Source organism: Pseudonaja textilis, chromosome 3, assembly GCF_049901715.1.
Source record: "Pseudonaja textilis isolate UNSWEBS1 chromosome 3, rPseTex1.2, whole genome shotgun sequence".
In the NCBI taxonomy this organism is placed as follows: Eukaryota; Metazoa; Chordata; class Lepidosauria; order Squamata; family Elapidae; genus Pseudonaja; species Pseudonaja textilis.
Genome location: NC_141992.1, coordinates 138,653,683 through 138,678,024, shown reverse-complemented (window position 1 = coordinate 138,678,024; position 24,342 = coordinate 138,653,683). Strand labels below are relative to the sequence as shown.

The window sequence follows — 24,342 nt, the reverse complement described above, 5'->3', positions numbered from 1 at the left end:
CCAGCAGATGCCGGAAGTCTTTAGAGATGGACATTTTGTGCCCAGGAAGAAATCCAGGCCAATCTATTCACAAACAAAACACCTTCAGCTCCAGTTGATGGGATTGAGAAGGACAGGACATGACCTTTAGGACATAACCACCAATCAAATAATAAAACCACACAAAGCAAACCTCAAAATTACAAAATACTGTAAACTGTATAAAAATCCTTGCATTCATCAAGATAATTTGTCAGCTGTCCCAGAACTGCATGCTGTGGTTGGCTCTGCTCAACAATAAAGAATTGTCCTTCTTTCCAGTCAGCCTCCATTTTATTTCCAGTGCCTTTCTCTCAGCTTGGAACCGGACTGGATTTTTCTTTCTACGGCAGGGTTGTCAAACTCAATTTCGTTGAGGGTTGCATCAAGGTTGTGCTTGACCTTGGGGGACCAGGGTGGGCGTGGCCAGGGTAGGAGTGGCCAGCTCAACATCACTCGTGTCGTGGGTGCCAGTGGTGGCCCAAGAGTTCTGCCAGCAAAAATGGGCTCCCAAGCTCCGTTTTTGATTGTGATGGCCTCCTACAACTCTCTGCCAGTGAAAATAGAGCTCAGGAGGGCTGCCTGCAGCCCTTGTGGGCTATGTTTTCAGCTGCGATGGCCTCCTGCAACCCCTTGCTTGCTTGAAAATGGAACTCTGGAAGGGCATGTGTGGCCCTCCTAATCTCCATTTTTGCTGGCAGAGGCATCACGGGCCGGTCCTTTGCTGTTTCCGGAGTGGCACTGTGGGCCAGATTTAAGCACCCTGCAGGCCAAATCCGGCCCGTGGGCCTTTAAGTTTGACACCCCTGTCCTACATTATTCTATCTAGAGGCAAGCAATGCAACAGAAAAAGCCCACTTTCAAGATCCCATTATAGGATGTTATTTACCTGAGGGGTTTCAGAATGTGCATGGAGTGGTTAAGTCACCAGGCCATGAGTTCTAGTTTTGTCTTAAGCATAATATCAGTTGGATGACCTTGGGCCAATCACTCTCCCTCTCTCAGCCCTAGGAACCACCTCTGAAATTCTTGCCCAGAAAACTGCAGGCAGTCCAGGCAGGTAATTACTCAAAGATACCAATAAAGATTTTATTATGCACACACACACACACACACACAGAGAGAGAGAGAGAGGGAGGGAGGGAGGGAGGGAGGGAGAGAGGATACATGGATTTTTATCCTCTTATAACAAATCTCACTGGAAATGTGATTTTAATTTTAAAACTGATTGGCAATTGCCAGAGATTAATAAGCATGGGTCTGTGTTGACAGAAAGATGAACCAGTCTTCATGCTAGCTCTTAAAACTTTTGAAATCTGGTTTTCCTCATGTAAACATGGACGTTTGAGCTCTCCGTATCTCTTTGCCAGAAAAAGACCATTTACAAGAGAGTGAGGGGAGGAAACATCTTGTTATAAAAATGCTGCTGTGAATTACTAATTGCACGATCACTCCTTGCTCTAGCAGGGAAGCGTGATGCCATTAAGGACAGGAGAGGAAACACGAAGCCTGCAAAAGGAGAAAAATGTTGGTCGTATAATTTTCCATTTTGCTTTTAAAATGGTGCTAGATGCCATAAACGTAGGCCTGCTTATGTGTGCAAGTGGCAAAAAGTACAATAAGATGTACACGGGGGAATTTATCCTCACTTGCGCACGGGATGAACTTTTGCATGCAGATTATGTATGGTGTCACACTGGTATCTGGTATGCTGTAGATTCAGAGAAAAATGGGGAAAAAATTCTTTCGTGTGATTATAAGGGCAGCGGTGTACACATTTTGGCCCCTGAAATAATATTATTGGGGAGTTTAACTGATGTTGCAGCCCATGATTGATTCACTCTCCTGATAATATCTGAACCTGGAGAGATCATGGGTATCAGTGATGGGCAGTCTGTCAGTATGGACTGAAATGCCATATAGCTCATCCTGCTGTCAGACCCTTGAGCTATGCTTCTGGGAATCTCCTGCTGGCTGAGGAATTCTGGGAGTTGAAGTCCACACATCTTAAAGTTGCCAAGCTTGAAAAACAAGGTCCTTGAATATATGTAATCAGTCTTTATCTACATAGCGGAACTAGATGGCAGCAGCTAGTTCCTACTTGGCTGATTTTGGAAATACTAAGTGGGTTTGGGAAACCACTAAGAAATTTATTTCCAGGTAAGCTTGGAAATAAATTTAAAATATTCTGAGGTAAGGCAGTGGCAAACCATTTATATATTATAACCAAGATGTGCCTATGAAATTACAGGAGTTGGACCCAACTAGACAGGACCTTTTTAAACCTAATTATAGGCTATTTGCACCCCACTTTTTTCATATGTGCTGAAAATCCAGGTGAAACTCAAAAAATTAGAATATCATGCAAAAGTTCATTTATTTCAGTAATGCAACTTTAAGGGTGAACCTAATATTTGAGATAGACTCATTACGTGCAAAGCAAGATAGTTGAAGCCGTGATTTGTCATAATTGAGATGATTATACTTTACAGCTCATGAAAACCCCAAATCAGCAATCTCAGAAAATTAGAATATTGTGAAAAGGTTCAATATTCTTGGCTCAAAGTGTCCCACTCTAATCAGCTAATTAAACTATAACACCTGCAAAGGGTTCCTGAGCCTTTAAATGGTCTCTCAGTCTGATTCAGTAGGAATCACAATCATGGGAAAGACTGCTGACCTGACAGTTGTGCAGAAAACCATTATTGACACCCTCCACCCACTTTCCAGAGGGAAAGCCTCAAAAGGTAATTGCAAAAGAAGTTGGATGTTCCCAAAGTGCTGTATCAAAGCACATTAATAGAAAGTTATGTGGAAGGGGAAAGTGTGGAAGAAAAAGGTGCACAAGCAGCAGGGTGACTGCAGCCTGGAGAGGATTGTCAGGAAAGGCCATTCAAAAGTGTTGGGGACTTTCACAAGGAGTGGACTGAGGCTGGAGTCAGTGCATCAAGAGCCACTACACACAGACGGATCCTGGACATGGGCTTCAAATGTCGTGTTCCTCTTGTCAAGCTGCTCCTGAACAATAAACAACGATGTCAGAAGCCTCTTACCTGGGGTAAAGAAAAACAGACCTGGTCTGTTGCTCAGTGGTCCAAAGTCCTCTTTTCTGATGAGAGCAACTTTTGCATCTCATTTGGAAACCATGGACCCAGAGTCTGGAGGAAGAATGGAGAGGCACACACTGCAAGATGCTTGAAATCCAGTGTGAAGTTTCCACAATCTGCATTGATTTGGGGAGCCATGTCATCTGCTGGTGTTGGTCCACTGTGCTTCATTAAGTCCAGGGTCAATGCAGCCATCTACCAGGAGATTTTGAAGCACTTCATGCTTCCTTCTGCAGACGAGCTTTATGGAGATGCTGACTTTATTTTTCAGCACCTTCCCACAGTGCCAAAAGCACCAAAACCTGGTTCAATGACCATGGGATTCCTGTGCTTGATTGGCCAGCAAACTCGCCTGACCTGAACCCCATAGAGAATCTATGGGGCATTGCCAAGAGAAAGATGAGAGACATGAGATGAACAATTCAGAAGAGCTGAAGGACACTGTTGAAGCATCCTGGTCTTCCATAACACCTCAGCAGTGCCACAGGCTGATAGCTTCCATGCCACTCCGCATTGAGGCAGTAATTGCTGCAAAAGGGCCCAAACCAAGTACTGAGTACATATGCATGCTTATACTTTTCAGAGGTCTGATATTATTCTATGTACAATCCTTGTTTTATTGATTGCATGTAATATTCTAATTTTCTGAGATTGTGGATTTGGGGTTTTCATGAGCTGTAAGCCATAATCATCTCAATTATGACAAATCACAGTTTGAACTATCTTGCTTTGCATGTAATGAGTCTATCTCACATATTAGTTTCACCTTTTAAGTTGCATTACTGAAATAAATGAACTTTTGCAAGAGATTCTAATTTTTTGAGTTTCCCCTGTATACTAGACATTGGTGTAATCATTTAGCATAAGAATCAAGTTGCAGTACAATTATGTTTATATAAATCTCATTAATGTAACTTTGTGCTGGATGAAAAAAAATCAATCAATTTTCTTAAAAAGAAGTTGACTTCTTTCTATTCTTTTTATGAAGAAATTTGGGGCTTGTACTTAGCTTTCATTAAAAACAACAAACAACAACAAACTGGAGAAAATTATCAATTACTATATATTCTTGCAGATAAGCAGAGAATTTTAGGTGGATACTTTATTGACTTAAGGGGCCATCACTGAATCAATTATAAGACTATTTTAGAAAATGAAAAAATAGAAATCCAACAGCCCAGGGCAAAATGGCTGACAAAAACAATGGCTAGCAATTTGAGGAGAGAGAATACGTCAGGCCCTTCAGGCAATTGGAGTTGTGGTTGTTGCTATCATGGAATGAAGTGCTGGAGACCCTCAATTCTGAAGAGATGTTTGGCTGAGGTGTTGACTTGAACACTGATTTTATTGCATGTCAGTGGCTGAAGTACTGTATGTTCATTCACCTTTGATGATGATCATATGGCTCTGGCCTCAAACTCAAAAGGACTTCATTCCATGCTGGCCAGGGCATTCTGGGAATTGAAGTCCATGAGTCTTAAAATGGCCAAGTTTGGAGACCCTGATTTAAATAAACCACACTGATCAGGAGCAATGCTACATCGGAAGTATAAATAGCTATTCACAACGAATCATCTCACAAATACTTCTCTAAAACTAGTGCAGAAGGTGTGACCCTCCATGCTTTCTCGGGACCCCCTTCCCCCCCCAAATGACTTTTTGACATGACAGGAGTAACAATATTAGTAAGTACCTGGAGATAATCCAACTACTCTGATCTTTGCTTTCAATACTTTTAGCTGCTCTTGCTTTGGCGATAATTTCACGGTGTTTGTAATTAATACCTGGACTTGTTGAAGGTTAACGCTACACCTTTTCACAGCTCCGCCTTTGCTCTGGTGGTAGATAGAGCTGTTGGTATAATGATGAATTGCCATGGCTTTCTTCAATCTCCTTTGGGTGTTGTATTACAGAAACCACAGGAAAAGATTATGTAAATCACAGCCTGGGGAAAGAGCAAACCAGTATGTACTAGGGGTGACATGATAGCAGTGTTCCAATATTTGAGCGTCTGCTATAACGAAGATGGGGGGGGTCAACCTATTCTCCAAAGCACCTGAAGGCAGGACAAGAACCAGTGAATGGAATTAATAAAGGAGAGAACCAACCTAGAACTAAGGAGGCCTTTCCTGACGGAACAATTGATCAGTGGAACAGCCTTCATAAAATGTGGGTGTTCCAACACTGGAGGTTTTAAAGAAGATATTGGATAGCTATTTGTCTGAAATGGTATAGGGTTTCCTGCCTAAGCAGGGGGATGGTCTAGAAGACCTCCAAAATCCCTTTCAACTCTGTTTTATTCTACTATTGTAAGGAGAACTTCTCAGGCTATTCACTACCCTGGGTTATTGTGACAATCCAAACACACTTGGTGCTGCGATTGGTATTTCTATGGTTGCTTCATCCACACTTCTTTTTCCTTCTTGCTTTTGATTATACAGCTGCTTTGCGGCTGCTTTAAAAAAAAAAAAGATTTGCTTTGACAATCATTAAATAAATAATCCTATCAGGTTTATCAGTGGGAGGAAGTTGGAAGGAAATAACCCATAGCAGCATCTTACAAATAATCTCCTTTTGGCGTTGCGATATATGACTCCGCCCAGTTATCAGACAAAGCTACACAGACCCAGCTCTGTGTCATGCACACCCTCTTGTTACAGTTCAAGAAAAACCCCAGAGATTGCCAAATGCACCTTGAAGTAAACTTTCTCTATCAACATAAGAGACTTCCTGGTGCTGCCTTCCGTTGACTTGTCTACCCTTCTTATCCAGCTCCAGTGTTTACTCCACCTGTTTAAAGATACTCATTGCCAGTTCTCCTCCCAGCTCAGAGGCTAATCTAGTGTAGAATTATTATTTTTTTATAAAGGATTGGTAAGGTGACTGTAGGTGGGAAGCTCATTCAACAATAGTTTTAAACAATTTAGGGCAAGAGTTCAAATATATTTGTGCTCCAGGAACATGAAGTTGTCCACCCATCTTGTTAGATCTGGGAGGATGGTTCAAGAACGGAGGCAAGACTCAGATAACAACAACAGCTCTTTATTAATGACTTCAGATCTGAGCGAGCTATCCCGGCCGCAGCAGCCCCTTATATAGGGCTGGCTGCAGCTAGGCAGCCAATGAAAGCGATTTGAGTTTGCCACTCTTGGCAGAGCCAATCGCGGCAGCCCATTTACTAGCCAATCGCATCAGTCTGTGGCGACCAATCACGATCTGCTATTCGCAGGCCAATCAGAGTTGCAGGCTTTCAAGCCTGCTAGTCCGGAACACCCCTCCCCTCTCGGTTCCATTTAAGGGGTGGAGTAATATAGTCTCACAGGTAGGCAGGTCTTCGCACCTGTCTACCTGACTTACGCAATTCCAATTGTCCATGTTCGAATTCAGGTTCAGATGGACTGTTTGCTGGATCTAGCAGGAACGGTGAACCGGTGCCATGGTTAGGGCTCTCTTCTGATGCCCCTGGGGTGATAGAGTCCTCAGCTTCATTGCTACTGCTATGGCTCCCTGGGCTCGCTGAACCTGCTTGGCTGCTGCTTCTTGGTGAAGTGTTCATCTGCCCAGGTTCAACTACAGCTGGTGAGTATTGCAAGCTATGGTGTGGTGATCTTGGTGTTAGTTCAGAATAAACAGGTGTTGGTTCTATTTCCGGGCTCATGGCTTCCCCTCCCCCTCGGTGTCAAGGTTGGGGTCAGGGATGGAAGTTGTGGCCAGTCTGGAGCGTAGCTGGTCAATATGGCGTTTCCATGCTCTGCCATCAGTGGTGAGTAGACGGTAGGAGCGGGGACCCGTAACTTGAGTTACTTGAGCAGGAATCCAAAGGGGATCCCCAGAAATTTTTTTTGCAAATACAAGGTCTCCTACCTTAAAGGCGCGGTGCTTGCTGCTGGAACCCAGGGGCTTTTCCAGGGTATAGGCAGGGTGCAAGCAGTCTAGAGGCGATCTGAGTTTCCTGGCCATCAGGAGTTCAGCTGGGCTCTTGTTTGTCGTGCTGTTAGGTGTGATGTGTTGAAGAAGCAGCATTCTAGTAACTTTATCGTGGATATTACCTTGTTCCATTTTCTGTAGAGTTTTCTTTGTGAACTGAACCATCCGTTCAGCCCTACCATTCACCGCTGGATGAGCCGGCGATGTGAGTGGGTCTCGGATGCCCCGTTCAGCTAGGTATTGTTCAAAGGCTAAGGCAGTAAATTGGGGCCCATTGTCAGAAACCAGGACATCAGGTAGGCTGTGTGTGGCAAAGAGTCTGTTCAATTTCTTGATGACTGCCTCAGTAGTGGTTGTTTTCATTTTATTGACCTCAAGCCAATTAGAATATGCATCTACAGTTATTAGGAAAGTGTTGCCTCTAGTAGGTCCCGCAAAGTCAATATGAATGCGAGACCAGGGACCCCTGGGTGTTTCCCATTCTGCTGGTGGAGCTTTTGGTGGGGCTGAGTGGTTTTCCTGGCATCTGTTACAAGAGGCGACCAGGTTTCAATTTGTTTGTCCATACCTGGCCACCAGGCGTAACTTCTTGCCAGCGCTTTCATACGCACGAGGCCCAAGTGTCCATCGTGTAGCATTTGCAGGACTTTTTTTTGTAGTTTAGTTGGTATAACAACTCGGTCTCCCCATAAAACGCACCCTCTTTGTGAGAAAAGCTCTGTCTGTCTGTTTTTGAATGGCTTAAAGGTTTCCTTGGGGTTGTAGTCTGGCCATCCCCTCTCCACCCAGCCAAGAACTCGTGCCAAACAAGAGTCTCTTTTGGTTTCAAAGGCGATGTCCTGGGCCGTTAGTGGAGGTGAGGGAATTGTCTTGATTTGTAGTACTGGGAGTGTGGGAGCTGGGTCTTCCTGTGGCTCAGGTAGTGGTGAGCGCCTCAAGGCATCTGCGTGAGGAATAGATTTCCCCGGGCGATACTTTAGTTGATAATCATAGGCAGCTAGAAATTCGGACCATCGCATCATTCTGGGGGAGAGAATGTGTGGGGTAGGTTTGTCGCCCACCAGAATGCCAAGTAATGGCTTATGATCCGTGATAATAGAAAATGGTCTCCCATAAACATATTCATGAAACTTTTTAATTGCAGAGACAATATCAAGGGCTTCCTTATCTAAGTGGCTATAGTTTCTTTCTGTTTTTGACAGAGTTCTTGGAAAAAAATGCAATTGGTGCCTCTGAGCCGTTTGGTAGGACGTGGCTCAGGATGGCCCCCACCCCAAATGGTGAGGCATCACAAGTAACAGTCAAGGGGAGTGTCTCGTTATATTGAATTAGCACTGCATCAGAGGTAAGGAGGTCTTTTACTTGCTGGAAGGCATGTTCCTCCCGACGTCCCCAAATCCAGGAGGCGCTTTTATCGAGTAGTCTATGAAGGGCTCTGCAACAGTCCCCTTCTGGGGTGGGAAAATGTTATAAAAGTTAATAAGTCCCAGGAAGGCTTGGAGGTCAGTTTTGTTTTTAGGTCTTGGGGCATTTTTGATAGCTGCCAATTTCTTTTCTGTAGGATGGATTCCTTGTTTGTCAAGAAGGTAGCCAAGAAACTCCACCCTTTCTGTGTATAGCTGGCACTTTTCCTTCTTAACCTTGAGGCCAGCATCTTTGAACCTTTGTAGGACTGTTCTGAGGTGTTTCTCTAATTGACTTTTTGTTGGGGCTGCTATTAATACGTCATCAAAATAGGGCACGACCCCTTTTATCCCTTGTAATAGTCTCTCCATCAGGCTTTGAAGGATGCCTGGGGCTATGCTTACTCCAAACTGGAGCCTGTTGCATTTGAATGCACCACAATGTGTGACTATAGTTTGGGCTTCTGCAGTTTCGGAATCAACTGGCAGCTGTTGATATGCTTGGGCCAGATCTAATTTTGCAAATATTCTGTCACCCCCAAGTGAATGCAGGAGATGCTGAACAACTGGTACTGGATAGGCGCTCTGCTGTAGTGCGTGATTGAGGGTGGCCTTGTAGTCACCACAGATTCTCAAGGACCCGTCAGGCTTTATGGGGGTGACAATTGGTGTCTCCCATCGGGCATGGTCAATGGGTTCTAACATGCCTTGTGCAATTAATTTGTCCAGTTGCTCATCAATTTTGGGTTTGAGAGCAAAGGGAACTCGGCGTGGCTTTAGGCGAATGGGTGCAATGTCGGGGCGAAGATTAAACAAAATAGGGGACCCCTTGTACTTGCCTAAGCTTTCGCTGAACACTTCTCGGAAGTCGTGGATGAGGGCTGCCTCCCAGTCATCGTCTTCAGTATGATGGATGCAAGCCATTCCAATTCCTAATGGTGCGAACCACTGAAGGCCCAAAAGACTTGGCCGGTCTCTGTCTACAATGGTGAGTGGTAGAATTGCATTATGTCCTTTGAAAGAGACCTGGAAATGGCGGGTACCTGTGACTGGAATCCGGTTGCCTTGATAATCTTTCAGTATGAGTCTCTGACTGCTGAGGTCTTGGCGTCGGATGTTGGGAATCAGTTGCTTGAGTGTTTTCCAGGATACCATGGATAGTGATGACCCAGAGTCGACTTCCATGATGCATGGTTTATTTTCAATGGTGACCTTTACACGGATTCTTTTAGCGTCGAGCGATGAAGCGTGGCTGATAGTGATGGTTTGATGAGCCTCTTCTCGTCTGGGTGTGCTGTTAAACCTTTGGGGTCTGCTGTACTGGGTCCACTGGTTGCTAGGGCGGTCCCTCTGTGTGGTGGAGTTGCCATCATTCCTTTTTGGGCTGCTCCCTCTCCATCTGGGGCTGGAATTTCTTTTGTTTCTGCATACTTTCGCTATATGCCCTCGTTTTTCACAAAAACGACACATGGCATCTAAGAATCTGCATTCAGATCGAGGATGGTTTCCCCCGCATCTGGCGCATTGGTAGTTGGATTTACGACCCCGCTGGTCCGGTTGCTCACATTCTGACCGGAGTCTGTGGACTTCTTCCTCCTCGCTGTCTGAGGATGACTCAATGTCTTCATGATGTGTACTTGTCTGAAGGTTTCCCAGCATTGTTGGTGGGTTGGCGGTTGGTTCTGCTGGTTCAGCACATTCGTGCAGCTGATTTACGAGTGGCTTCAGCTGCGGTGGCGTCTGCTATGGCATCTGCAAGCGAGATGTCTCCCTTGGCCATGATCTTGCTCTGGACAGTTGGATCTCTAAGGCCAAGGACAATTCGGTCTCTCATGGCTTCTTCGAGATTGGCGAAGCCACATAAACCGCCCAGGTTCCTCAGGTCTGCCACGAAATCCCCAACGCTCTCACCTTCACGCTGGTCCCTCTGATAGAACTCGTGTCTGCGAATGAGAGTTGGTACTGCTGGGGCGTAATGGTTGCGCAGGATGGGAGCAAGGGTGTCCCAATCCATAGTTTTAACTTCAGCTGGTTTCACTAAGGCTTTTGCCATCTTAAAAACGGCTGGTCCACAATGGGTTAGAAAAACAGCTCGTTTCTTGCTGGGTGTGGCATCTTTGAGGTTGTTGGACTCTAGGAACATTTGAAATCTGTCCATATATGAGTCCCAGTCCTCACTAGCTGGATTGAATGGGGCGGGTGGCATAGCGCTGCTGGCCATGTTGCCGTCGTTGCGCTCTGTCAGCCACATGCTCCTTCAGCTAGCTCAGTTCTCGTAGACTTCGTTGCCTCCGTATCCCATCCTCGTCATCAGTGTTAGATCTGGGAGGATGGTGCAAGAACAGAGGCAAGACTCAGATAACAACAACAGCTCTTTATTAGTGACTTCAGATCTGAGCGAGCTATCCCGGCCGCAGCAGCCCCTTATATAGGGCTGGCTGCGGCTAGGCAGCCAATGAAAGCGATTTGAGTTTGCTGTTCTTGGCAGGTCCAATTGCGGCAGCCCGTTTACTAGCCAATCGCATCAGTCTGTGGCGACCAATCACGATCTGCTATTCGCAGGCCAATCAGAGTTGCAGGCTTTCGAGCCTGCTAGTCCGGAACACATCTAATCTGGGCAAAGGGCACGATTTTGCACTTCAGGGAAGACTTACGTAGTGAGGTTATTTTAAGTGGAGAGAAGACTGGAGTGCATGTCATGGCTTCCATTCAGATGGGAAGTTTTATATAAAAGGGAAGCAAATCTCTGTAGAAGGTTCCCTTCCTGGAAGCTAGCAATCAAATCAACTGCAGTTCATTGATGCTTTTTTGGACAACTGATAGCAGGCCATTACTAGGAGCTCTTTTAGGAGACCCTAATAATAGATTCTTAACTACAGAAAATGAGAAACAGCAGAGCCTGATAACTGATTCTGTTTTTGATGGTCAGGTTCTGCCCTTCTTCTACAGCTGTATTTTGAGATTTGAACCTGCCAGCCATTTTGCTGGACATATTTATATAGATCTTCCTCTATTCATAAGGCATTCTGTTTTATTTTTCATTCATGTTACACTTCAATCATGCTTTGAGATTTCAGCTTGTCAGGAATAGCATCATCTTAAAAAAACTGTTTATGCCAGGCATTTTAATGTTATTTATTCACCGGGAAGAATATTTTTTGCATGGCTATCTTCAATTTCAGTGACAAATACTTTTCAGGTTACATGAGATTATGGAAGAGTGGAACTGAAGGATGAAAAGCATCCAGATAAAAAATCAATTTAATTTTTTGCTTGATTTAATAGTGGCATATTTTGGACTTTACCTGCCTCTTTAATAACAATCTGAGAGAAGTCCAAATTTTTGGTTCATTTGAACATATGTCCCTTGTGTGCATGTTCTTGTGTGGCATTTTGAAGGATTGCATGTTAATTAAGTTTTTGCTGGCTATTTATGAGAATAAGCAGGTTTTCCATACATTGAAGACAAAGGTGCTAGCTATGATTGTGGACTTTTTTCATTTTTTTATGCCTCTTTGTGTGTCTTATTGCCAAATCTTTGGTCACAAATATTGTTAGAAGGTGCAGGATGATTGTCACAGAACAATATCCATACAGATTTTCAATATGACTGATATTACTTTGGATGGAGAATTAAAGCCACGGGATTGTGCAAAATGTTATGAAATAGTTTTTGCTTCTAATTCCTTTATATTGTTTTGTGGTTATGGTGGGGCTTTAGAATATTGAGACGGTGCAGTGGCCACAGAATGGAAGAACGTTCTTTGTAATTTTTAATATTCTGAGGTACAGAAGATATACAAAGACCTGAAGAATTTAGGGGCTTTAATATAAGATTTACCTTCAAGATTCAGGAAGTAATTGTGCCATTTTGATCACACTGAGAAGACTTTATTCGAAACAGCAGGTGGTACATCTGAATATTTTAATTTAAGGAAGGTGCTGATAAATTAAAAACCGATTCCAAAGAGACTTCAAACCTGATAGGAAAGGAGTGGGCAACTATCCCCTCTCATTTTCTGCTTCAGGTCTAATATGTGAGCGATTTCCCTCTTGATAGAATTCAGGATCTGTCTTTTAAAAATACTAGGGAGTGGAGTGAAAAAGAAATAACCATGGTTCCAATTCTACATATTGTAATGAGATATGTCACAGGGTCAGCCAATCCATTTTTGCTGCCTTACTCAAATTTGGGTGTTGCCCTCCAGATCCACATATATAAATTGACAATTACATCTTATTTCAGGACTAATACACAGAGGCAGGACAGTGGGCTAGTTTAAGAGATAACAGGGTCTCATTGTAACCACTTTCAGACTTTGGCGTCAGCCATCAGTAGCATAGATTCCTCTGCTTTGAGATTCCAATTTGCAAAATTTAGCTGGATTCCTTCTTACTCAGCTAGACATTAATCTACATTTATATATAGTATAACCAAACTCAAGTAATTTTAAAAGGGAATTAGAAATTGACAAGTTCTGTGAAGAGAATTCAAAAAAGAAGAGTTTGGGATGCTTTTTGAAGCAGCATAAATGTAAAAGGATTTTCCAGAACTTTTTAAATACATACAAAATCTCTATATAAGTATGTTTTTAAAGAACAAATCTTGAACTGGCATCTGTTAGTGGCACTGTGTGTGTGTGTGTGTGTGTGTGTGTGTGTGTGTGTGTGTGTATTCTTAGGCTAACAGATGGGTCCGGATGGCATATGGAATTTCTTTTTATGAATTCAATCATATGGCTTCCTATTTCCTAGACATGCTGTGTATATAGGATAAAAAGTATGCGTTCATACAATTCATTTTAATTAAAGGTTATTTCTTTTCCTTTCCTCCTATGTGAACAAAGAAAATGCAGAAGGTAAAGAGCCTAAAAGGTTATCAGCACTGCCAGCTGCTGTGTCATCACAAGGGACTAGCAACCATTTTCGAGAGCTTGATCGGATGAGGACACTCGATACGTCCCCCATTCCCATCCCAAATGTGACCTTGTATCCTGCTGTTCTTCTGTTTTGGCTAGTGCATTTTTTGTGAGTCTTCACTAGCCAACCAGGTCATCGAAGGCAGGAACATGTGCCCCCAATGGGTTAGTCTCTATTGTTTTCTAGAGAAAGCTTTACTATAATTGCGTAGTGTTTATAACAGCTGCTTTGTAAACAGAAGGTTGTTCACTCAAAGCATGGTAGCAGTATATTTTTTTTATTAATTACCATTTTTAAAAACCTGAACTATTTATTTTTCCCTGGATTTTTTTTTTCTTTTGAGTAAGTCTAGCAATGTACTATTTCATAATTTTCTCAACAAACCCTTCTAATCTCAAGTGATTGGAGAAATGTTGAAATAATGAATTACAGAATACAGAATACCAGAGTTGGAAAGGATCTTGGGGGTCTTTTAGTCCAATGCCCTGCTCCAGCAGAAGACCCTACATCAATTTGGACAAATGGCTGTCCATTTTTTTCTTGAAAACCTCCAGTGATGGAGCTCTGATAAGGCAAGGAGTTCCACTGATTGATTAGTCTCACTGAGTCTCAATTCTAGGTTGAATCTCTCTTTAATGGGGGGGGGGGAAGTAATTATATCCGGACAGATTTCAAACTAGAATGTTTTCATGTCATTGATATAATTATTGCATTACTATGCCATTACTAATAAAGGTATAGGTCAAGATGAGAGCATTTGTTTAAGCAGTTTATATGCCCTCCCATCTGAGAACAATGTTTCTGAGCAGTGAATAAGATTTAAAATCAAAATGATTAGAACAGCCAGCTATGCTGGCTGAGGAATTCTGGGAGTTGAAGGCCACAAGTCTTAAAGTTGCCAAGTTTGGGGACCCTGGATTAGAACAACAACTCAAATAACAAATATCCAGAGCAAAAAAACAAAACAAAAATAATTCCAGTTTACATTTATAAACAACGTCATCCACCAGAAACTACTAAACCTCCCTCTCCAAATCCCTGTGGGATCAGCCGGGTGTTTAGTTCCTTACAAAAAGCTAACAGGATGAAGACCAACAAAATCTCCGGAGAGATGCCAATCCTCAAGACCAAAACCTAGAGACCAAAAGGATGGTTTTTTTTTTATTTATTTTAGTTTGAAGCTGGTTCTTGTTCTTAAGTGTGTGTGTGTGTGTGTGTGTGTGGAGATATGCATGCTTTAATTTCACAGACATACCAGTGGTGGGCTGCAACCAGTTTAACAGCTGGTTCTGTGAGCACACGCTCACGCAGCATTCAAAGAACACCAATTTGAACTTCTATAGGGCAGCCCCGGTAAGTAGAACATCTGAGGCACGTGAAATCCACTGTGCTGTGTGAATCAGCTGAGCTGAAAAAGACGGAAATATAGGACAGGATAGGCGGGGCCAGCTGATCATCGTAACTGCGTCTGAATTGGCAGCAGCCCACCCCTGAGGTATATGTACATCAGTGGTGGGATTCAAATTTTTTACTACCGGTTCTGTGGGCATGGTGGGTGTGGCAGGGGAAGGATACTGTAAAATCTCCAGTCAGAGGTGGTATTTGCTGGTTTTCTGAACTACTCAAAATTTCCGCTACCGGTTCTCCAGAACTGGTCAGAACCTGCTGAATACCACCTCTGAGGTATATATATATATTTTGCTGCCCAGAGTCATTGAGATGAGTGACTATAAAAGATAAATGAATGAATGAATAAACAAACAAACAAACAAAACATGCCTTCATTTTTTTCTTTATGTAGCATCATCACTTTAGCCACTGTCTATCCACTGTAGGATGAAAGCCTCTTCCGTAAGTTTCCAACCCATACAGTCCTGAGCTTTCTAGTTATGTATGAATGGTAGGTATAAATGTATACATATAAAAGGATATATGTCTGGTGCCAGAAGAAGAAAAATAATTCCTCTGGAAGAGAAAGGGGGCAGGGCATAGCAGCAGGGGTATGGAAGGGCATCTGGTACGGGTAGTGCTCGACTTTCGTTTAGTGACCGTTCTAAGTTACAATGGTACTGAAAAAAGTGACTTATGACCAGTGGTGGGATTCCAATTTTTTTTACTACCATTTCTATGGGCATGACTTTGTGGGTGTGGCAGGGGAAGGATACTGTAAAATCACCAGTCAGAGGTGGTATTTGCCGGTTCTCCGCACTACTCAAAATTTTTGCTACCAGTTCTCCAGAACCTGCTGAATACCATCTCTGCTTATGACCATTTTTCACACAACCATTTCAGCATCCCCCATGATCACCTGATCTACATACAGATGCTTGGCAACTGGTTCATATTTCTGACAGTTGCAGAGTCCCAGGGTCTTGTGATCCCCTTTTGCGACCTTCTGACAGACAAACTCAATGGGGGAAACCAGATTCACTTAACAACCCTGTTACCAACTTAACAGCTGCAGTGATTCGCTTAACGAATGTGGCAAAAAAGGTCTTCAAATGGGGCAAAATTCACTTAGCTGCTTCACTTAGCAACTGAAATGGGCTCAGTTGTGGTTCGAGCACATGTACGTAGTCTTCTCTTTGGATTGAAAATGTTGCAAACTATTGCCAGAGGGTCTCAGTCTAAGCAGATTTTTTAAAAGCCATGTTAGAATCAAGCCAGCAGGAGCATTTTAAGGGTGCCATGGGACATGCTCTAAGCTAGGAATCTCCAACCTTGGCAACTTTACAACTTGTGGATTTCAACTCCCAGAACTCCTACGCTGGCTGAGGCATTCTGGGAGTTAAAGTCCACAAGTCGTAAAGTTGCCAGGAGACCCTGCCCTAAGTCATTATAAAAGCACCTCCCACAACTATCTCATTTTAAAGTGAGGATTCCTTTTATTTACCTGGCCTATTTTTCCCTAGGCTTAGCGTGAAATGTTATATACTGCTGTTTATTTGATTCATGTTTCCAAAACGGCTGAAAATTGAGAAAGATAGGAAGCTGGACTATTTCTTTTCACCTGCTGATGCAGAAGGCAGCTTTTTAAAAATTGTGAAAAAGAAGAAAAAAAGCAGAATGGAAGCAGAAACAAAAGAAATTGGGCAAATGTACCAATGTTTATTTTAAGAAATCTGCAAGGAATTGCATCGTTAAAAAATATATATATATATTTGACATATTACAGTTAGGTTCACAGTATACAGTATTTGTCTGCCAGAGTATTTTAAAAAAGGCTGAAGGGGAATTGATGAGGTAGGTGAGACACCTCTTAGAACATAATGTCTCTCACTCAAGCTGATTTGAATTGTAAAAGGGTTTTTATAGGTAGAATAGAAAGCCTGGTAAGAAAGAATTGAATGAAGCAATTCTAAAAAAAAAGTATGGAACTTAGTCATTCTGCTCATCTAATATCTAAGGCCTTGATGATTGTAACTTGACAAACTAAGTTAGGTGAGATCATACTTTGGATCATAACTAAAGGCAAGGAGGGATATGGCAACAGGAAGCAGAATGATCAAGAAGAGGAAATAGCAATCAATACATTATATTCATTTTTTGCATTGCCCCCAGCAATTGTGAAATGCTTTAGTCATCAGTGACAGATAGAAGAAAGAACCAATATCTTACACAGCAAGGAGAAACCCCAAAACTATTGAAACAGGACTTTGCTGGATGAGTGAAGCAAATTGAATGTCTTGGGACCTATAAAAAGAGCAGAAGTTGGAATCACTTTGAATGATGTGTATAACTGAATCTTTGCTTTCAGAAATGGGAAAAGTAAATCTATTTTGGACAGACACATTAGTGTTGCTTATGTTTTGCAGGATGTTTCATTTATGCTCTATTAGTGGATTCAGGTGATTTCCTGAGGTTGCCTGGAAAGTTTGCAATTTTATTTAGCCCTTCGACAGTATCATTGGTCTTCATTTATAATGGGAAGATGACTCAAGTCATCAATATGCTTCTTCCAAGAACCCTTTATCCAGAATTTTAGAAGAAGGCTTTCAATAGAAGCTAAAAGCTATAAAAGATCTGGATGGAGACAGACTAAAACTTCTGAATGCAGGTAAGAAACAGAATTAAGGCTTGTTTTGTACTAGTGATGGCATTGAAGAAATCTTACTTGGCTGTTACCATAGGTTCTGTATAATGCAAGCCAAGGGATTCTATTGAGTGACAATATGTCTACTTTGTGAACACTTGTTCAAATAAACCTAAGGAACAATTATCCCAAGGGTGCTTTTTCAAAAGGCAACTGGATTTTCTGGATTTTCTTTAAAGACATTTCGCTTCTCATCCAAGAAGCTTCTTCAGAGCTGGATCAGAAGTGAAACATCTTCAAAGAAAAACCAGAAAGTCCAGTTGCCTCCCTTGGATGACTGAGAATCTCCACAGACATTTAGCTAGGCACTTTGGGATGAATACCTTTCAAATAGTACAGGAGTATGAACAGATTTCCAGAAAAATTGCCGACTGCAGGAACCATTTGAGCTTCAGTTTGAGATGTAGACAACACAGACTCGCAGACCTGAAGAAGCTTCTTGGATGAGAAATGAAACATCTTTGGAGAAAACTCCAGAAAGTCCAGTTGCCTCTTGAAAAAAATACCTCTGGGACAACCATGAACTAGATTACTGAGAATAGATACCAGGCAACAATTGTTGTAACCAACTTGCATTACATTTTGCAAGCGAGACTGCAAGAATTATTAGTCTGGACAGACTAAAGTAAGCATATACAAATCAATGGCTTTGCACCAATACCTCTTCTGGATTGTGTCTGTAGCATGTTAGAAATATTTTCTCCGGCCCTAATGAATAAAAAGGTGATATATAGTACAACTGGGCAGAAAGTGGGGCTTGCGATATACTTTGACGATACAAGCAGATCTTAAGAACAAAGCTACCCTTTGGCTGACAAAAATCTATGTCCCCGAAACAAAGAAGATGCAAAGCAGCATTAGCTCACCATGCCTGAAGACGAGCCCTTTGCTGCTCAGGATAATTGAATCATAAAATAGTTTTAACGTTTTATCTCTCCATTTGTCAGTGATAAGTTTTGAAGGGTACATTATTCTAAGAAAAATTAGGCTGGCTTTTCAGTGAAGGAAATGCCATTTATTTTATTTTATTCTTTCTTTTAAAAAAAAGAGAGAAAGGGAGGAGGAGGGAGAGGATGGTAGTGGGGGAGAGAGTGCCTGCTTTGTAAAGAACTTTGTCAGCCGTGGCAGGAAAAATGTCACCACATCCTCTGAACCAGCAATATACTGTGCGGCCAAACTTCCATGCCAAAAGATCAACGGAGATAAGAGAACAGTGGGTAATGGTAATCCTTGTTCTTGTTTGCTCCTCACAGCTGTGCTGCGGATGGGTCACCCTTTACCAACAAATGAAAAGAAGTGGAAAACCCTAACTCTATGGAACCTCTGAAGGCGCCGATGGCACTGAAATTTGGAGAGCCCTAACAATGGGATGCATTTAAGAAAAGTTCAGCATTTGGGTGGATGTATGCATTCACTCCAGAGTTGCTCCAGGGCTAAGATGTGCTTGGATTGCAGATAGAGGGACTTCTTTGGAGTACAGTTAATCACGGGGTTCCTTCTGCATGTAGCCAACTCTAGGGAGTGTAGAAGACTGTAATTAGCAACGCTCTTTGTGGAATTGCATGGCTCCTGGAAGAAGGCTGTTAAAATTGCTGCTTTCCTGAGGATATCAGTCAAGTGGGTCATGTGATTTGGTCTTCCCACCAGCAAGCGAGGCTTGATTCTTGGGAACTTTGGCCCAGCATGACATGGAAACTCTGGGACTTCCAGTAGCTTTGCTATGTTGGAAAGGAACAGAAGCTTCATGTTCATATACTGGAGATACCAGTGAGTGTTGCTATGGTGCTGGTGCAGAGGTAATAATAATAATAATAATAATAATAATCATCATCATCATCATCATCATCATCATCATCATCATCATCATCTACAAAAAACACCCTACTTGGAACAGCTTATATCCTCCAACACTACTTGAACAGTTCCAAGATCCTTCATTAGGACTCAAGCTGTTGAGCTATGAGCCAGCCCCAAAGGCTGTGAATCTCACTAAAGATTAACCAATAATAATAATAAAAGGCTAAAATAAAGGAATCCAAATCAGGCTAGGCCACTGCTTGATTTTCTATTCAGGTCAATGTTAAACATGGAAGCAGTAGCCAGTGTTTAGAATTAGAGGTCAGTATGCACTGACATTCAGGAAATTGGTATGATATGCTTCAGTATTTGTATTTGGTGGCTTCTCTTTAATTTCAGCAATCTCAGCCTGGGACATGGAATCATGATTAAAAATTTAGATGGACAAATCTGTGTTCAAGAGGAGCAGATGGTAGTGTGAGATCTGTCTGCTATGACAAGCTTAAGCAACCTTTTAAGGTTGGTGAATAATGCGGGAATTTTGAGAGCATGTTGTGATCGCTGGCCCAAAATGGCTGCCAGAGAAGGATGTCTCAGCAGAAAATTCAGCACGGACCAGTGCAAAAACCTTCATTTTCTAGAAAGTAAGCTGATGTGGTTGCTCCTTGCTATTTCTTTTGGTTTCCATCGTTCCAGTTTACTTTTGTCATTTCTAGCCAGAGGGGAATGTTCCTAAGTATTGATTACAGATTTTGAAGTTTTAAAAATAAATGTGGTTACTCTTACCATAGCAGCTAAGGGTTGTCCACTCATCTAGATATCTAGAGAGTGTAACACCCGAGATTTCTTTCTTTCTGACCATCTCAAATTGCTAATGCTAGCCCATCGTGTATCCTCATCATACTAGCTAGGTGAATATTGTGAAAATGAATCAGTATGCATAAACATGAACTTAATGTGATGTGAATGAAGAATGGAGTGGCAGCTGTTGATCTTCTGTTCAACAATAAACTCCACTTTGGAAGAAATTGTCAATAGTATTTGAGCTGTCAGCACGCCTTATGAGAATAGATTTGAAAGAATTACTCTGATGTGGGGAGGATCATCAATTAATGCTGCAGCATGTGCTTTGTATGAAAAAGATCCTAGTTTCTGACAACCTCAGTTAAGAGAATGAAGTAGAATTTTGTAGAAATGTGAAAAACGACTGCCTGGAATTTTGGATGTTACTGGCATCAGAATGGATAATCCTGGACACATAATCAGAATCAGTATTAGGCTCCTTCCTGTGTCTGAAGAACTGTACGTAACTCTGGATTACATGCAGATGGCAGTGATCTTTCAGAACACAGAATTTCAGCAGCCAGGTGGGTTATCTCATTGTTTCATGGTAAAGTTTCTCAAGTAAAAAAGTTCCCTGCTATACACAGCTGATATAGGAATAGTAAGTTAAGAGAAGTGGCTGAAAAAAAAAGCAGATAAATTGTCCAGTTGCTTCAACTGTTTTACTGAAACAGAATGAGTATGGAGCAGATAAAACCTCTTAGGTTGGTAAATGAAAAGACTTATAAATGAAAGTAGTATAGGCTAGCTTCTTAGTAAGAGAAACTCCAGGAGCTACCTAAATTAAGCCTATGTATAATATTGATTGTTCCTTGTGCACTTGGACATTTGAGTGATGTACCTGCGCAGAACTACCTCTGGGGAGTTTCCATGGCTAAAGAGATGTTGGGTTGATCAAGTCTGTAGCTAAAAGCATTTTCTTTCAAGCCCTGCCTGAAGGCAAGATGAAATATTGCACCAACTTTTAGTAAATGGTTGGCAGTGGAGGTAAGAATTCAATAAATGGATTTTTCTCAAAACCCAAGAAGCAAAGAGAATGCTCCCCCACTTTGATCACTACCAAAAATTTGTTGCCACAAATCCAAAGACATGATGGGGAACACAGTCACATCCTGCTTGTCAGTAGAAACTGTAATCAAGGAAAAAAAGTATTTTTTTTTCAATGAAGGGACATCAAAGCAATAAATTGTGTGAAAAAGCAATGCGTGTTTTTCCTCTGTTCTTGCAAGAATAGCAAAGAAGTCTAATGCTTTTGCTGCAGTGATAACAAAAGAATTGAAGGGAGAGTGAGATGCTCTTCCCAGAAAAAAAAATCTCTTTGACTATAAATTATGTTTCTGCAGAGCTGCATCACCCATCTGCGCAAATGCTCAGGTGACCGTTTGAAAAGCAGTAACAGGTAAACAGCTTCTTTAATTAATAACTCTCTGGTCCCCCTTAAAAAAAAGCATCTCTCAATTATCGGTCTTTTTGGACCAAAGCACAAACAACTAACAACTGATAATAACAAGGTAATTATTTCTAATGCAATTTAACTGAAAACTTGAAGCCTTTTGGGTCTCCTTAAGCCATAGTGGCCCTGTAGTTAGAAGGCAGTATTGCAGGCTAACTGCCCACAGCCAGGAGTTCAATCCTCACTGGCTCAAGGTTGATTCAGTCTTCTATCTTTCCATGGTCAGTAAAATGAGGACCCTGATTGTTGGGGGCAATATGCTCACACTGTAAACTTCTTAGAGAGAGTTGAAAAGACTCCAAAGCAGTATATAAGTCTAAGTGCTATTGCTATTGCTAATGTTACCGTTTGACTCTTGACAAATGTATCTTTTCTTTTATGTACGGAGAGCACATACACCAAGACAAATTCCTTGTGTGTCTAATCGCATTTAGCCAATAAAGAATTCTCTTCTCTTCTCTTCTCTTCTCTTCTCTTCTATTCTATTCTATTCTATTCAGCATGTAGTTCTGTAACAAAATGTTTGCCCCTTTCAAGTGCTGTGAATTTTGCAGATCTTTGTCATTAAATATTTTCAGAACTTGTGGATATTACTGATTTATGTAAAGGGTTTTGGAGTAAATAAATAAATGTTATTTCAGGAACATAGTTACACAACATGTGATGTACTAATGTGAAAAGCAATCAACTACTTAGATTCAGCAACCGGTTGGACCACTTCTACTTACAATAATGGCAACAAAAGCTTCCTTCTTTAGGATCGTCTATCTCTCACATTTGTTTCAGTTTTCTTCAGTGATAAAGTTCAATGGTGTTGCTGTTGAACTCTTCAGGAGTTGTTGTTGAGTGTTGGGGTTTTGTGGTTTTTTTGAGTGGGGTATGATGAATTTCTAGAATTTGTCTTGAGGAGGAGAGCCAAGATTTATTACATTTTTTTTAGGCTAACATTTGCCCTGCTTTTGTGAGAAAATATTTAGAGGATTGGCATCAGTTATCCTTTAATCAGCAGCATCCATAAAGAGGAAGGTCAAAAAAGATGGCGGACCTGGAGTTATGGTGCAAAGTTCAGCTTTTGTATTTGTGTGTGTGTGTGTTTATGAAATGTCACTTTCTTCAATTGAGTTGATTGAACTATGGCAGTGACTGCTTTTTCACACTGGCTTGTGAATGGTATGATTTTGTTAATGAAAACCAATAATACCAAACTTAGATGCTATGTGTTCACTCAGACTCCTTTGGTATCATCAGTGATATACATGTCTTCCTACATGTGCTCTGATCACTTTCAAGAGCTAAAATATGATAAAATTCCAACAATCCAAAAGAGATCGAATGCTTTTTCACATAATTTCTGCTTTCTTTGATGTAGTCCTCATGATTGCTATCTTATTTTAGGTAGGTCTCTTTGCAGGCAACGAGAGGAGAACACCTCAGCCCTGGACAAAAATATTTACTGGAAAATTTGATCTAAATTTTTGATCTACATTTTACTAAATTTCCAATCCGATCCCCTCTTCCTCACTCACTCTCTCTCAACCTATGTAGAGTTCTGGAACTGTAATTAAGCAATTACAGCCAAACTTTGATCTCTGTCTTATTTTATATACAGATAGTCCTAAACTTATGGACACACAGGAGTCCAAAACGTCTGTTGCTAAACAAGTCACTTATTAAGTGAATGTTGCTCCATTTTATGACTTTTCTTGCCACACTTAAGTCAGTCACTGCAGTTGTTAAGTTAGTAACACAGTTTTTTTTTACTGAATCTGGATCCCCTATTGACTCTGCTTGTCAGAACGGCACAAAAAGTGATCACATGATCCTGGGATATTCCAACCATCATAAATATTGGTCAGCTAAACAGATAAACAGACAACAGATAATCAGAGTTGGAAGGGACCAGGTCATCTAGTCCAACCCCCTGCCCAAGCAGGAGACCCTACACCATTTCTGACAAATGGCAGTCCAATCTCTTCTTGAAGGTCTCAAGTGATGACTCTCCCACAACTTCCCAAGGCAAGCTGTTCCATTGGTTGATTGTTCCCACTGTCAGAATGTTTCTCCTTATTTCCAGGTGTTCAGTTCCCATCCATTATTCCTTATCTGGCCTACAGGTGCTTTAGAAAATATCTTGACCCCTTCCCCTCTGTGGCAGCCCCTCAGCCGCCAAGCACCTGAGTTTTGATCACATAACCATGGGTGGGAATGGTGCAGCAGTGGGAAGTGTGAAAAACAGTCATGAGTAACTTGATTCAGTGCCATTGTAACTTCAAATGGTCACTGAATGAATGGTTGTAAGTCAAGGACTACCTGGAGTTACTGAATCTTCTAACTTCTGTCTTTGGCTGTATCTCCTTTTCTCTTGTATTCACCAATAGGCGATCTAGGCTTAGAAATAACATATTTGTCTTTTTTCTTTTTCTTTTTAGAAAGACATGTGCCCCTGAGTTTTAAAGGGAAAAATAAAAAAGATTGTCAAAGACAAAATAGGAGATTGAGTCAGATTGGGAGCTGGGGAAATAGCTAACCCAGAAGCTGCCACATTATCGAGAATGCTCTGTTGCTTTAGAGAAAGGGCCATAAGCCTCCTTCTGTCAGTTTCAGACTGGTCTTTTTTCCACACTAGCAAAGGGACTGTCCAGCTGAAGCCACCGAGATGTAGGAGAGACTGTGGGGTCCCCGGTCAACTGTCCCCCCAGTTCTTAGTGCTCTTCCCTTTTCTCTCAGCATCTGCTGCCTGAAGCAATCATCACAGCCTGCTTCATAGCATGGTTGACCTTA

General features: G+C 41.8%; 1 long non-coding RNA gene across 1 annotated transcript; it reads left to right on the top strand.

The window, feature by feature from the left end:
- The first annotated feature begins 17,226 nt into the window (after nucleotides 1-17,226).
- Nucleotides 17,227-21,310, top strand: LOC148126342 (uncharacterized). Its single transcript, XR_015742606.1, has 2 exons — nucleotides 17,227-17,432; nucleotides 18,722-21,310. It is a non-coding gene; the product is annotated as an uncharacterized LOC148126342 (long non-coding RNA).
- The last annotated feature ends 3,032 nt before the right edge of the window (nucleotides 21,311-24,342 follow it).